The sequence below is a fragment of the Ambystoma mexicanum genome, chromosome 5p (genome assembly GCF_040938575.1).
Source record: "Ambystoma mexicanum isolate Mex_15411 chromosome 5p, UKY_AmexF1_1, whole genome shotgun sequence".
Taxonomy (NCBI): domain Eukaryota; kingdom Metazoa; phylum Chordata; class Amphibia; order Caudata; family Ambystomatidae; genus Ambystoma; species Ambystoma mexicanum.
In genome coordinates, this window is record NC_090930.1 from 789162696 (window position 1) to 789175879 (window position 13184).

General features: G+C 47.7%; 1 protein-coding gene across 3 annotated transcripts in view; it reads left to right on the plus strand.

Moving 5' to 3' along the window:
* Nucleotides 1-13184, plus strand: part of GOLGA4 (golgin A4) — a 2156782-nt gene that overhangs the window by 750668 nt on the left and 1392930 nt on the right. The gene's annotated exons all lie outside the window — the stretch shown is intronic.

Consider the following 13184-nt stretch of genomic DNA (forward strand, 5'->3'; position numbering starts at 1 on the left):
CCTCATGGTACGGGGGCTACATCAGATTTGCAGATAAGCCTTTGCAACACGGGTAGTTATAGACAAGATGGGTTACATGTACGACTATAGGCAGCCAGGCAGAGCCACGGCACACAGGTCAAAATAAGGTGCAAAGTTAGAATAGGTCCACATTTCCTGAAACCACCAGTGCACAGTGAGTGCCCTTTGTAGGCTTAACTGGCTAGTGCTTCAGTTCTCCATCAGACACCTTGACGATAACTTTTTTGATGGCACTGCCGTCATTAGTGGATATCCATGATGCAAAAAAGTGTTATCATCTTGTCTTTGTATAGTGCCTCCTGTCATATGTAACGGGGTCCAAGAGGATGCATGGCCCTTCAGCATTCCGTGGTCTGAAAAGACAGAGGAGCAGCACAATGCATGCCGCAGGAATTGTAATGTAGGCACTCAACAGAAGGCTGAGAAATCAAGTGTGGAGATGTTGGATGCTGAAGAGTGGATGAAGAGGCAAGGAGCGTAATTAAATCTGATAGAAACTGTAACAGCTGGACCACATTTTGTGAGAGACTGCTGTATTCTCTGGGGCGCAGTGTTAAAAAGAGTTTTTGCAGGGGGTAGGGTGGGGCAGTGCATGAAACCCATGGGCAACACCCTACAGCTGAGGGATCTGCTATTCTTTACTTGCGGTACACATGCAGTAGTATGCGGTAAACACTTTGTGACAGGTGGACCAATTTTTCGTGCAGCGACTCTCTACTTTAGGGCACAGTGCTACTTGCATTGTGCATGGAAACACATTATATGCAAGCACAATCATTAATTTAGCAGTGCTCTTGCAGCATACCTTACCTGGCAGTCACTTTAGGTAACATGCCTGCAAGTAAAATAAGCATATACGCCATGTTTTTGCTTTCACGTTTCCCCGGTACTGCTTGTCAAAAACCTTCAGGGGGTATAGTTCATAGAGGTCCCATGGGAAAAGGGCTTCTGCATATATATCATCTTCAGCAATAGCTGCTTAGTTTTAGGGGCACAGTTGTTTAATGGCGCTGTTGCCTTGTAGGCATTCTATGTCAGAATTTTGGTGAAAGCTCTGTTACAGTGGCAGACATTTTGTATGAGTCTGTGAAGTTAAGTTTGGGTGGCAGTTAATGAAGGTAGTCTTTATGAACATCTTTTATTTCCAAGGTGCTGGTTACTCTCTGTGTCTCCCTCTTTTGTGCTGCTTTACCTTGTGTTTGTTCTTTTGTAGTGATTAGGATTATTACTTATGTCTATGGCTGCCACTATTTGTATGTTTAAATAATGCAACCATGTTGGATTGCGAGCCTCTTGTACATACAATTTTGATGCACCAAATCCAACATGGGCTCCATTCTAAAAAGCAGTGGCAAAGCCAACATGTATCTCATTGTAAATGTAAAATGTAGAGGGTACGTTTTCTGTATTTTTTGTAAAGCCCCCCCCCACAGGACACATTCTGACCCTTTGTTTGCAAAGCCACAGCTATTGCTTTGCTAATGCTTTTTGATAATCACTTGCTTTTGCAATCATTTTTTGCAATGGAGTAGATTAAGGAGTCCACTCACCCACTGGAAAAATCTGTGTATAAACTGAATGTTAAAGGTACCTCTCAAGCTCTTTATTTGGAGTTTGATCAAATGAGTACTGCCGAGTTGGCTAGTAATTGTACTTATTACGGTGAAGCCATGCAGACAGTTTTTAGTTTGTCAAGACCACTTCGCAAGTGCACTCTTCAGTTTATTATTTAACAATAGATTGCAATAGCGCATTCTTAAGAAAAGTAATATGTATTTTTTGCAATGACAAATCATTTTGCTTCCTATATTTATGTATTATAAATATCGTTAATCTCATTTGCATTTGTTCAGCTGGCTACACTTCAGAACCATTTTAGATCTACCATACTAGCAAGGGGTTCCCACGTACAGAATATTGCCACTGAGCTTGCATTATGAAGACAGCAGTGAGCTCTGATACACGTTCAGGACCCCCATTTAAATGCATTGGCAAAAATACCCCAACCTCTCTGCTAATGCTCTGGAACACTGAGTAGATTGCGTGCCCTAAAACATTTCAGTTTGAAAAAACGCCTCCTCAATGGAACGTTAATGGCTAGATCCAGCCGGAGGCATTCTGCATGATGCAGTTAAGTTTGATTTGGTTGGCGTTTCTACTCAATTGGCGCTGGTGCATTTCATCATATGTGATAAAGACCTGTCTTAGGGTCGAAACACGTGTCAGCACCATCTCCTAAACAAAAGAAACCTCAATAAATCACCAATGAAAAACTAAAGAGCATTTTGTGGACCTTACCTATTACACTCAACAGAGTAAATGGAGTAAAAACAAATGATGAAATGCACCACCGCCAATTGAGTAGAAACACCAACCAAATCGAACAGAACTGCACCTTGGGCACCAAGAGTACGGGCCCTATGGTTTCTAGCGACCAGCTGCAAGTGCCGGAAGACCAGATGGAATACTTTTGAGTAAGACGCGGCCACCACCAGCTCCTAGTGCTCTTCCCTCTCTTTGAACTATTCTACATGATGCATTCAATTAAATAGACTCACCACTCTTTTAGCTACCGAAATACTCCAGAGGGGTTTTGGTCCAGATCTAAATTGCAGACTCGTGTTTTAGAAATGTTTAAGGTACTAAGGCCTGGATGGTGGGAGGGATTGGGTTTTTAATCCACACTTTTCCAACTTGGAATTGCATTAGGCACAGTTGAGACAGGTTCTTGCATCTGTTAATGCTTTCATGACATGATATGACTAATTCTGACTGTCAAGAGTCACAGTACAGCTGTACAACATTGAGACAACATAATTGTGTACTTTACGGTCGCATTGGCATTTCATAGGAGACTTGAAGCTGGGCTGAATATTTCTTAACACGTTTGTTATCACAAAGGTTAGACAGCTTATTAAGACATCTTGTTTTTACCTTTTCCGCTATCTTCCTTACTTGGATTTAATTGAAATACTATTTAAATTCGCAATCCATTTCTAAAAGAAATAATTCTACTGTATGAATCTAGAATTGGTATACATTCAATTGCAGAACATCACTTATCAAAGTGATGCAAGGATAATAAGTGAGATTGCTCATATTTCTTGGGGCTCTTCCAAGCATGATGAACATGTATTGGACATTATATGGGTGTTGTAGGAGGAGAAGTACAATGATTATGTGAAGGTCACTGGTCGGGTGTTGGGGAAGCATAGAGAGGTCTCACGCTTGCGTAACGTAGATCCTGGACATCAAGGTTTGCTTGTAATTGGAATTACAAATGAGGGGAATGGGGCTTGAAGTGATGCAGTGCACTGAGGTTTCAGGTACGCAACAGTTGCTACAAACCGAGACGCAACCGAATAGGGAGAGTACATTGAAGGAAATATTGGAAGAAATTGCACCCCCTGATGAAATCGAGACACCCCTTAGAGTGGGGTCCATTAACAAATTACCTCGGAATTGTGTGAGGAAATAGATTGGGTCGGTGATTAAAAGGAAAATCGAGGAAAGCCACTAATAAATGACTATCCCATTTTTCTGCAAAGACGAAGGGCAAAGCAGGTGAAAAAGCAAACGACTAAGAAATCCAAAAATATGAAATCGTAGCCAAAATTTAGATTCAACGACTCAAGGAAATTCTTCCAAAATGTTGTCCCTCCGTAAATCACCTGAGTATGTAGCAATGGTGATGATAAAGGGAAACAAGGTTAAAAGCGCACCGGCTTCAGGTGGCAAAAACCTGGATATGTCTCTTCAGGAGGAAAGTAGAGTGGTGGAACCTGAGGAAAACCTGCCTGATACTCTTATGAACTTGTTGGTTTATTCAATGGAGAATTAACTTTTTTTTTAAGAACTTTATTTTTGAATTTTCAACTGTTATACAATAATCACACCCACATTAGGGCGAGATCCCTGTGCATCGATCGAGCCCCCAACCCCGTCCCTCTCCCTCCAACCACTCCCCCCTCTCAGTTCATTAAGTTGATAGTACGTTGATTCATCCTCCTCGTATATCTGTTAGCGTGCTGGCTTTAAATATTAGGAAAGGTCAGACTCAGCGTCTCGGGAGCCGTGCTTTTCTGACAAGGAAGACAGGTCTTCGTCTGCTTTGTTTGTTAGGGGTGTTATAAACGGGCCCCAGATATCTGGGGGGCGTGCGTGTTGGGGTAGAGTCCTGATGAAATCGGATTCTATGTCTTGACAATAGAGAATGTCTTTCCGCCAGTTTATGACCGTCGGCGCTGGTCCCCGGCGACATGACATGGCGACTCTTCTGCGCGCTAGAGTTAGTAGTAGCCCAGCCAGTTTCCTCACTGTCGGCGACAGATGATTTGTCAATCCCAACAAGGCTATCGCCGGGATCGGCCGTGTTTCCTCTCCTTTGATCGATGCTGTCATCTGAAGGACCTGAGTTCAGAACGATGTCCGTTTCGGGCAGTCCCATGCTAGGTGTATGAAATCAGCTGCGTAACTTCCACATCTTTCACACTTTGCAGGTATTTCTGGTTGTTGTCTGCCCTTTTTGGCGGGGCTGATGTGTGTTTGGTGAAGAAAATTAAAGTGGATTTGTTTGAAGCGGGAGTTGAGGGTGATTTCTTTGTGTTTGACGCAGGATGAATGTCCAATCTTCATCAGGGATTGTGAATTGGAGGGCGCTTTCCCATCTTGCTTTTGTGCCTGGGTTGGCTGGCACTGTGTCCATTAGGATGGATTTGTAGATGGATGATACTAGTCTGCCCTCGCCTTGTGCTTGGATCACGTTATGTAATAGTTGCCAAGTTGGGGGTTGCTGCGGAAATGAGGGGAATAGTGCTTGGAGCATATATCGGGTTCTAAAGTATAGGAACCTGTGGGGGGTGTCGCCACCCTTATCTATTGCTTGTTGGGGTGTGATGAAAGTTCCTCCACTGAACAGGTCGCCTAGAGTGCTTATCTGTAGTTTCTCTACCCATTGATGGACTACCTTTTCGGAAATCAGAGGGATCCCAGGTATGAACTTCACCGGGAGGAGGGGCGAATATCTTACTTGGATTTTGTACTTTTGTGCGAGCTTCCTCCAGATCCCGTAGGTCGCGAGGACCACGTTCATGGTGTTAAAGGGTACCAGGAGCTGACTTATAATAACTGCCCTCAATAGGTTAGGGGTTGCCAGGGCACGTTCAATCTGCACGTGTGGCCTGATGAAATGTGTTGTGTACCAGTGGCTGAGGAACTGCACCTGGGCCGCCCAAAAATATCGTTCGAGGTCAGGGAGGCCTAGTCCTCTGCTAGATACTAGAAGTGTCAGTGTTGAGTAAACGACCCTGGCCGGCTTGCCCGCCCATAGCAGCTTGAGGACTAAGCTTTTGATTCTCTTTAAAAAAGATTTGGGGATCAGAATCGGGATGTTAGTAAAAAGGTATAATAGTTTCGGCAGGATCACCATTTTGACAAGTGAGGCTCTTCCCCACAGGATTAGCGGGAGAGACTGCCAGCAGTGAGCTTTCTCTTGTAATTTTTTTAATACCACCTCGTAGTTGTCTCAGAACACCTCGAGGTAGTTTAGTGACATTAATATCCCCAGGTACCGCACCCGTGAGGTCTCCCATGTGAAGTGGTAGCCATTAGTAAATGCTCTGGTCCCTGGAGTGAGTGGGAAGATAATGGATTTAGACTGATTGATTTTTAAGCCGGATATTGCCCCAAACTTGATTACCTCTCATCACTGGGTTTAGGTTTTCACTGGGGTTTACGAATGAATAGTTCTATATTGTCCGCATAGATGGATATGATCAGCCTGTGTGGGCCGAAGCTGAGCCCTCTGTGGAGTTGTTTGGCTCTGAGGTTCGACGCCAGGCGTTCCATTATTAGCGCGAATATCCGCGCCGACAGCGGACACCCCTGTCTGGTGCCACGTTGTAGATGGATTGTGGAGGACCTTGCAGAGCCTACTGGTATGTTTGCTTGGGAGGTTTTGTATAGCAGGGAAAGAAATCTAATGAATTGTGCACCTAGACTCATCTGAGTGAGCACTGCGAATAGGAAGGGCCATTCCACCGATTCGAAGGCCTTTTCGGCATCTAGCAGTACCGCCATAGCCTGATGAGGGGTCAAGAGCCTCAATGATTCCAAACAGTCTCCTGATGCCAAATGTTGTATTGCGGCCGGGCACGAACCAGGCCTGATCTGCAAGCACGAGGGCGGGCATCAGCGGCAGTAATCTGTTCGTGAGTATTTTAGCTAGAATCTTGTTGTCGAGGTTTAGAAGAGATATGGGCCTGTAGGATGCACAGTCCTCTGGGGGTTTGCCTGCTTTGTGCAATAGCATTATATTGGCTTTGTGGGAGGACTGTGGAAGGCAACCTGTGTCTAGTGATTCAGCGTACACTTCTGCCAGAAAGGGGGCTAGGGTGTGGGCAAATGCTTTATAGAATTCTCCTGTTAGGCCATCTGGTCCTGACGCCTTGGTGTTTGGAAAAGTTTTAATAGCTTCTATTATCTCGTCAGGGGTGATGGATTTATTGAGGGGTTCGCGCAGCCCGCTTTCCACCCAGTAGAGTTCAGTGTCATCGAGGTATCTTTTTAGGGTGTCAGTGTCTGAGTTGTGTTTTGAGGAGTACAAGTTTTGGGAAAAGGCTTTGAATTCATCTGCTGTTTCTTTGTCCGTGTGCACCAGCGTGCCCTGTCTGGTCCATATCCTTTCGACTGTCTTCGGTTTCCTGTCAGCGTTCAGAAGCCTTGCGAGGAGGGCACCTGGCTTTTGGCCTTCTCCGTATTGACGGACTTGGCTATTTCTTCCTAAGAATTTTACTTCCCTTTCTGCCCTAGATCTGAACTTTTCCAGCTCCTCTTTAAGTCCTGCTTGGGAGTGTGGGTCGTTTGTGGTGGAGATTTTAAGTTCGAAGTGCTTTAGTCAGTCTTCACTGGATGACAGTTCCCGTCGGATCAGCTTAAGGATGCCGTTCTCCTTAGCCAGGCAGATGCCTCTTACAAAACATTTCAGTGTTTCCCAGATTGTGCTGATCGAGTTCACGGTGCCCAGGTTCGTTTCTAAGAATGACGAAATTTCGTCCCGGAGTTCCGAGGCAAACACTTGGTCTTGCAGGGACCCGGGTTTGAAGCGCCAGTGCAGTAGGTGAGATTTTGTGATTGCCGGGCTGCAACAAGGGTTACCGGGGAGTGATCTGAGAACATTCTGGGAAGGATTTGACATGGCCCCCATCGGAGTGGACCCTTGGCCGAGATGAACAGGTAATCAATTCTGGAGCTGGTGTTAAGCACTGCTGAGTGGAATGTAAATTTGCGTAGCTCCCAGTTGCTGTGTCTCCATGCGTCCACGAGATCGTAGGCTCTGCATATTTCATGTACCTGGAGGCTGGCTTTGGACCTGGTCGATATCGTGGTCTGCGACTTGTCTTTCAAGGGGTCTAGGGTGGTGTTGAGGTCGCCTCCCCAGATGATCGTTGTGGCAGTGTGTAGCAATAGGTTTGTGAGCACCCAGTCAAAGTTATTAGCTCCATCCACATTGGGACCGTAGGAGATGACTAGGGTGATGTCTTTGCCATCTACTATCCCTCTCACCAAAAGTGATCTTCCATCAGTATCTTTTGCAGTGTTTATCAGCCTGAAGCCTGTTTTACGGTTGATCAGTATCGCCACTCCTCTGGCGTACGACGAAAATGAGGAGAAGTATCTATGGCAGCCCCAGTGATGGGCCCATTGGCGTTCTTTTTCAGGTAAGAGATGTGTTTCTTGGAGCATGGCCACATCAATGCTGTGATCTTCCTGGTTTTTGAAGGGAGGTTGCCTCCCCTAATGTTCCATGTGGCGACTTTGAATTGTTTGCTCGGCTTGTGAGTTGGATCTGATATCTATACTTTTGAATTGTGAGAACACCGGGAGCCGTTGACGGTTCCCACACCTGGGTGTGGGGGGTTTCCATAGTGCTCGAGAGAGAGAGGGCATAGTGGGGCCCGGGGGGTCGGTGCGGGCGGGAGGCTCAGGGTTGCACGCTCATCCCCCTCCTTCAACTTCCTTCCTTACACGGGCAACCACCAACTCGCCCGTTTGTTTGATAGAACAGAGTAAGGACCGCAACGGTGCGCGTCCATTACCAGAAATCCCACCCATTAACAGTAACAACTGAGGTAACTTTGCTGTGCAAGGGGTGTAAGGGGCCTCCCAGGCTGCGCGGCCTCAGAATACATGACTCCTGTGGTTATTCCGGTGTAGAAGCTGCGTGGTATTCGTAGTACTTGTGCCTTCGATCTCAAATTATTTATGTTGGGTTTCTGTGGAATCTTTCCCTCTGCGCACGTGACTGATTGGGATTTGGTCCGGGGCAGCCTGCACAGTCCAGGAAATCGTTTGCTTCCTCTGGTCTTGGGAAAAAGCGTACCTTACCCCCATGTTGCACTCTCAGCCGGGCAGGGAAGAGCATGGAGTAGGGTATTTGATTGTTTTTAAGCCTTTGTCTGACAGCAGTGAAGGATCTTCTCTGTGACTGGACTGCCGGGGAGAAGTCGGGGAAAAAAGTGTACCTTGTCTCCATCGTGTTGCATTTCACATTTTTCTCTGGCCAGTCGAAGGATGGTGTCGCGATCTTTATAGTTAAGTAGTTTCGCTATTATCGGAATTGAGTGCGCACTTGCAACGGGTTTGGAGGATGGAATTCTATGGGCTCTCTCTACTACAAACATGTGAGAGAGTGCTTCTCTACCAAACAGGGTGGTACAAAGCGCCTTGATGAAGTCTTCCATTTTGGATTGCGTTGTATGCTCTCTCACCCCGACAATTCTGATGTTATTTCTTCTCGATTGGCCTTCCAAGTCTTCACATTTAGCATTGGCTACTTTCATTTGTGTTTCTGGGCGGGCCACTTTTGCCGCCAGGGTCTCTACGCCGTCGTCTAGATTGGATACGCGCTGCTCCACCTCGTTCAGGCTTTCGGTATGGGTGTCCATACGGTGCTGTAGGAGGTCTACTTCGGAGGAGATTCTGTCCATCTTGTTATTTAGGCTTCCAATACCGGCTTTTAGATCGAGGAGGAGTCCTTTGATGTCGGCGGCGGAGGTTTCCGATAGTTGGCCATTGGGGGTTCTGGATCTTCTTGGAGTCTGGGGGTTTTGGGGACTGTTCCAGTCTCAAAGGTCAGCTTCCTTTGGGATCTGTCCGTTTTACCCATTGGATTTGGGTGGCTGGGGGTGACCTTGCGTGGCAAGTGGGGTTCGCCGCTGAATATCAGAGCACCGGTGGTGTCTCTGTCGGAATGGACAGTGGACTGGTCGGAGGCTGCTGCCGGTTGTGCCAAGGCCCTTCAGGGTTAGGTGGCAGGGTGCAGCATATAGTTCAGGTTTGCCCTGTAGGCTTGCGGTTCCCAGAAAGGATCAGGGCCTCGGAGTAAGGTTCTTTGCTGGAAGTGCGCTGTTTTTTGGAGGGTAGGCTCAGAGGTCTTTTTCATGCGGATGAGGAGGGAGGTCTGGGTGCAAGGGTGTTAGGGAGGATTCTCTTATAAGGCTAATTTCCCAAACCTAGTGAGTCCCCCAGCAGCTTTGCTGGATTTTTTGGGGTTTGTTTTTTTCTCCTGCTAAGAGTGAGACTCTTTTACTCCCACTCTTGGGCATGATTTGAGGCATGTCTCTGACTATTTGTATGCTTGTGGGCTATGGGGTCCTTTACGCCATAGGGTATCATATATTTTTTGTGTATGTGTTACACAGCACCCTGAGTGCAGTAACACAGGGTGTCATAGTGACCCCCAAACACAGACTCCATACCCTGGGACTGACTACTGTCTCCCAGGGCATGTAAAGTCACCATTGACTTTACTAGTCCAAAATTGTGAACAGAACCAGTACAAACCATCATATTGTGGAAGTACTGGAAGGGGTTAATTAGATTGCCCCTGGGTCTGTTTCCAAGGGGGCACTGTCCAGTCCCCCCTTGTCGAGTTTCTGGCTGGTGGCAGTGGTTACCACGCAAAATATTCCACCTGAATATTTCCTATGGGATTTTCCCATTGATTTTAAACGCACCACTTTTTGGTGCAATGTTAAAGATACCGCCGGTTTATTTATTTAATATTAAATTAACGGTTGGGTCTTTTTGCCAGAACTCTTTTCAAAAATGGCGTTCGTGTCTGTCTCTGTAACTCTGACCAAGGTCGAGCCCTTTGTTCCACTTTTTGGCGGGCTTCTCCACAGAATCCCTGCAAATGGTGCCACTCTGTCTGGGTTCCACAGGATGGGTGGGGAGGGGAATTGGCACCCTGGACTGAGTTGCCTTAGGAACCCAAGTCACACTCTATTCTGATTGGCCCAGTGGTCAGCCGCCCAGCTCACCACTTAGCATGTTTGAGTGACAGCTAGGCTGTTGAATGGGGTTTTTTCTGCATAAAAGCAGGGCTTTTGGGACTGGAACTTCAGAAGTCGCCACAGGACCTAAGAATCCAAAGAGGGAAGAAGCTCAGCCATATGCAACGACGACACCACCGGTGAAGCCCTGCTGCAACAAACTCACCACTTTCGAATGACAAGAGAAGATCTTCTGCTGGACAAGTCTTGTTCCTCTGAGCTGGTGGGACAAACCTGTTCGCCCCTTTCACCTTCCAAAGACGTCTCTTGGTCGAATCGCCCGTGCCAAGCACCCCGGCGGCCGGATAGCCAAGCTTCACCACTTTGACCGCAAATAAAAGTAACGCACCTTTTACTGATGAACTCCGCGGATGGTTTCATCTCTGTGCAGCGCAACAACTCCACGTTTCCTCCTCGATGAGATCCTCTCTTCCACTGGTCGAAACCACGAACTGCAACCACTGCCAGGAACAACTGCCACCGCTGGAGCTTCCTCTTTCTTTAAGGTACTGTGCCCTGCCTGGCCTCCCTTTCTTCGGTTTGCCAAAGGTGACCCTTAAATCCTTGGCTTTCCAACTGGGTTGGCCCCAGACCTTCTAACTTTACCTTCTTGAATCGCCCCAACCTCTTTTGAACATTCTGCAAAGACTTTTAGTGCATTTTAAACTGTGTGATCCTGGGCACATTTCGATTTGCTCCATTTAAAGTGGGCCTGGCCTATGAACTTTGGCTCTACAGTGTATACTGCCTTTATTGTCTTGCTGAGACCTCTTAAAAGTGTTGGGACTTGTTTTATTTCTATGCTCTGCCTTTTTCTCTCCCTTTAACTGAACTATTGGAGTGCCACCAGGTTACGCGCTCACATCTGTTTTAACAAATCGTGGTTTTAACTCTGACTTGTCTAATAGTTATCAAGGGAGGTGTGTATACTTTACCTGACTGTGTTTTAACTTGCTTTTGATTTCGAGTGGTAGTATATTTCCTAAAGTGTGTTTTAAATAAATAATTATATACTTTTTATACAAAGCTCTGGTCAGTGTTTGTTTGCTCTACTGTGTTTCTAGCCCTATTGTGTATACTCTATATACTGCCCTACTCTTCTTGAGAGAAGTCTGACTGCTCAGCCACAGCTACCAGGTAAATCTGGGTGGTGCAGACTGGTACCAATTGGGTTTACTGCTTACTCCTGTAGTCTTAATCTTTTTGCAGTGTTCTCTAAGGGAACTGCACATGATTCTGCCTAACAGAGGGAGTCACTTAGCTTCGCCTGATTCAGGAGAGGATGGCCCAACGTTGTGTGGCTTTATGCTGCTGTTGCATCCTATGGGAGGGCAGGTTGGAGCGCAGGAGTTCGCCTTGGAGAGGTAGGTTGCGTGGGTGCAGTGGGAATCTAAGCAGGGGCGCAGGGGCCCAGGCCCGTACAGAGCAAACACGCGCTGTACCTGTGTATCCAGTCACTGGAGGGGTGTCCGCTGCCAGGCTCCACCGGTCTTCTTATGGCATCCGCTTGAGGGTTTTGGCTTGGGGGGGGCGGCGACCACAGCCCCTGCACCCCTCTGCGCACTCCCTCCTTCACAAGCGAGGAGAGGGCAGAGGGAGTGGGAGGCCTTGGGGAGAAGCGCACCGCTGCGTCTCGTCTCTCGCCTCCCTCCGCAGCTGTTGTTGGCGGGGTCTCCTCCTCCTGGGCGTACACCGCGGCCCGCTGGGGATCGCCGCCCTCACGGTCCGGGGCTTCTGGCTACGATAATGTCACTGCGAGGGGGCGGGGAGTGGGGGAGGACTCCGGATCACTCGACCCGCTCCCCAGGGGACTCTGCTGGAAGCAGGGGGGCCCTGCCAGTCGGGCCTCCGCGCGGCCTCGGGTTGCTGCACGGCACCTCGGACTGTTGGGCTCCCTCGGGAGCTCGCTAAGAAGCGGCCATCTTGGGTGGCCCTCTAGCACCCTCTTGATGGAGAATTAACTTTATCATGAGCGGGAAATACAGTCCTTGGAGAATAACTAACAGAGATGCATAATGAAGTTGGTGCTAATATCACCCAGAGAGAAGGTGAAGTGACATGAGATCTGGAGAAATTCTCCCCGCCATTTTTTACTTTAGCTCAGCAAAGAGCGGATGATAAGCATGCACTGTCAAGGCAAACTGATTCTATCAGGACCACTCTGGGTTCAAGGGGAAGGGGTTGCGGTGTTCGGATGAAGCTGATGACAGAGATTTAGGCAAGTGAATGCTTTGGAGATATATGATATGATATATTTTATTTGTAGCACGCTCACACACAAGTGTTTCAGAGCGCTACGAGGCAAGGGAGGAAACAACAACGATCTACTAGGCCCAGTGAGATTGAGAGTGTGTAAGTGCAGGGAAGGGGGAAGGGGGGAAAAGTGCAAGGGGGAGGGGAGGAGTGGAAAGTGCAGAGAAATGGATAACAACAACTGGTAGTGTAGCCAGCAAGGTGGCAAGTGCATGGTTACAGCGCAGACAAAGGGTGTCTGATAAGTGCAGGTAAGGGGACTGTAGCGTTGCATTTACAGACCCAGTTGCAAGGGTTGCCAGGAGGCAGTGTGGGTGTATGGCTAGGGTGGGCAGGGCCCTGGGCCCAGAAATCAGAGGGTAACCACGGCCCGGTGCCGAAGCAACAGACCAGCAAGGGAAAGGAGGAGCAAAGGTAGAAGCAAAGAGGAAGGTCTTGAGGTGCTTCTGGGAACCGAAGATGGCTCTACTCAAGTTTCAGAGAGGCAGGGAGGCTGTTCCGGAGGGAGGCCCCAGCCGAAGAAAGAGATCTACCCCCAACTCATTGCTTGGTGAAGTGACTGACCCTGAGGGAGTT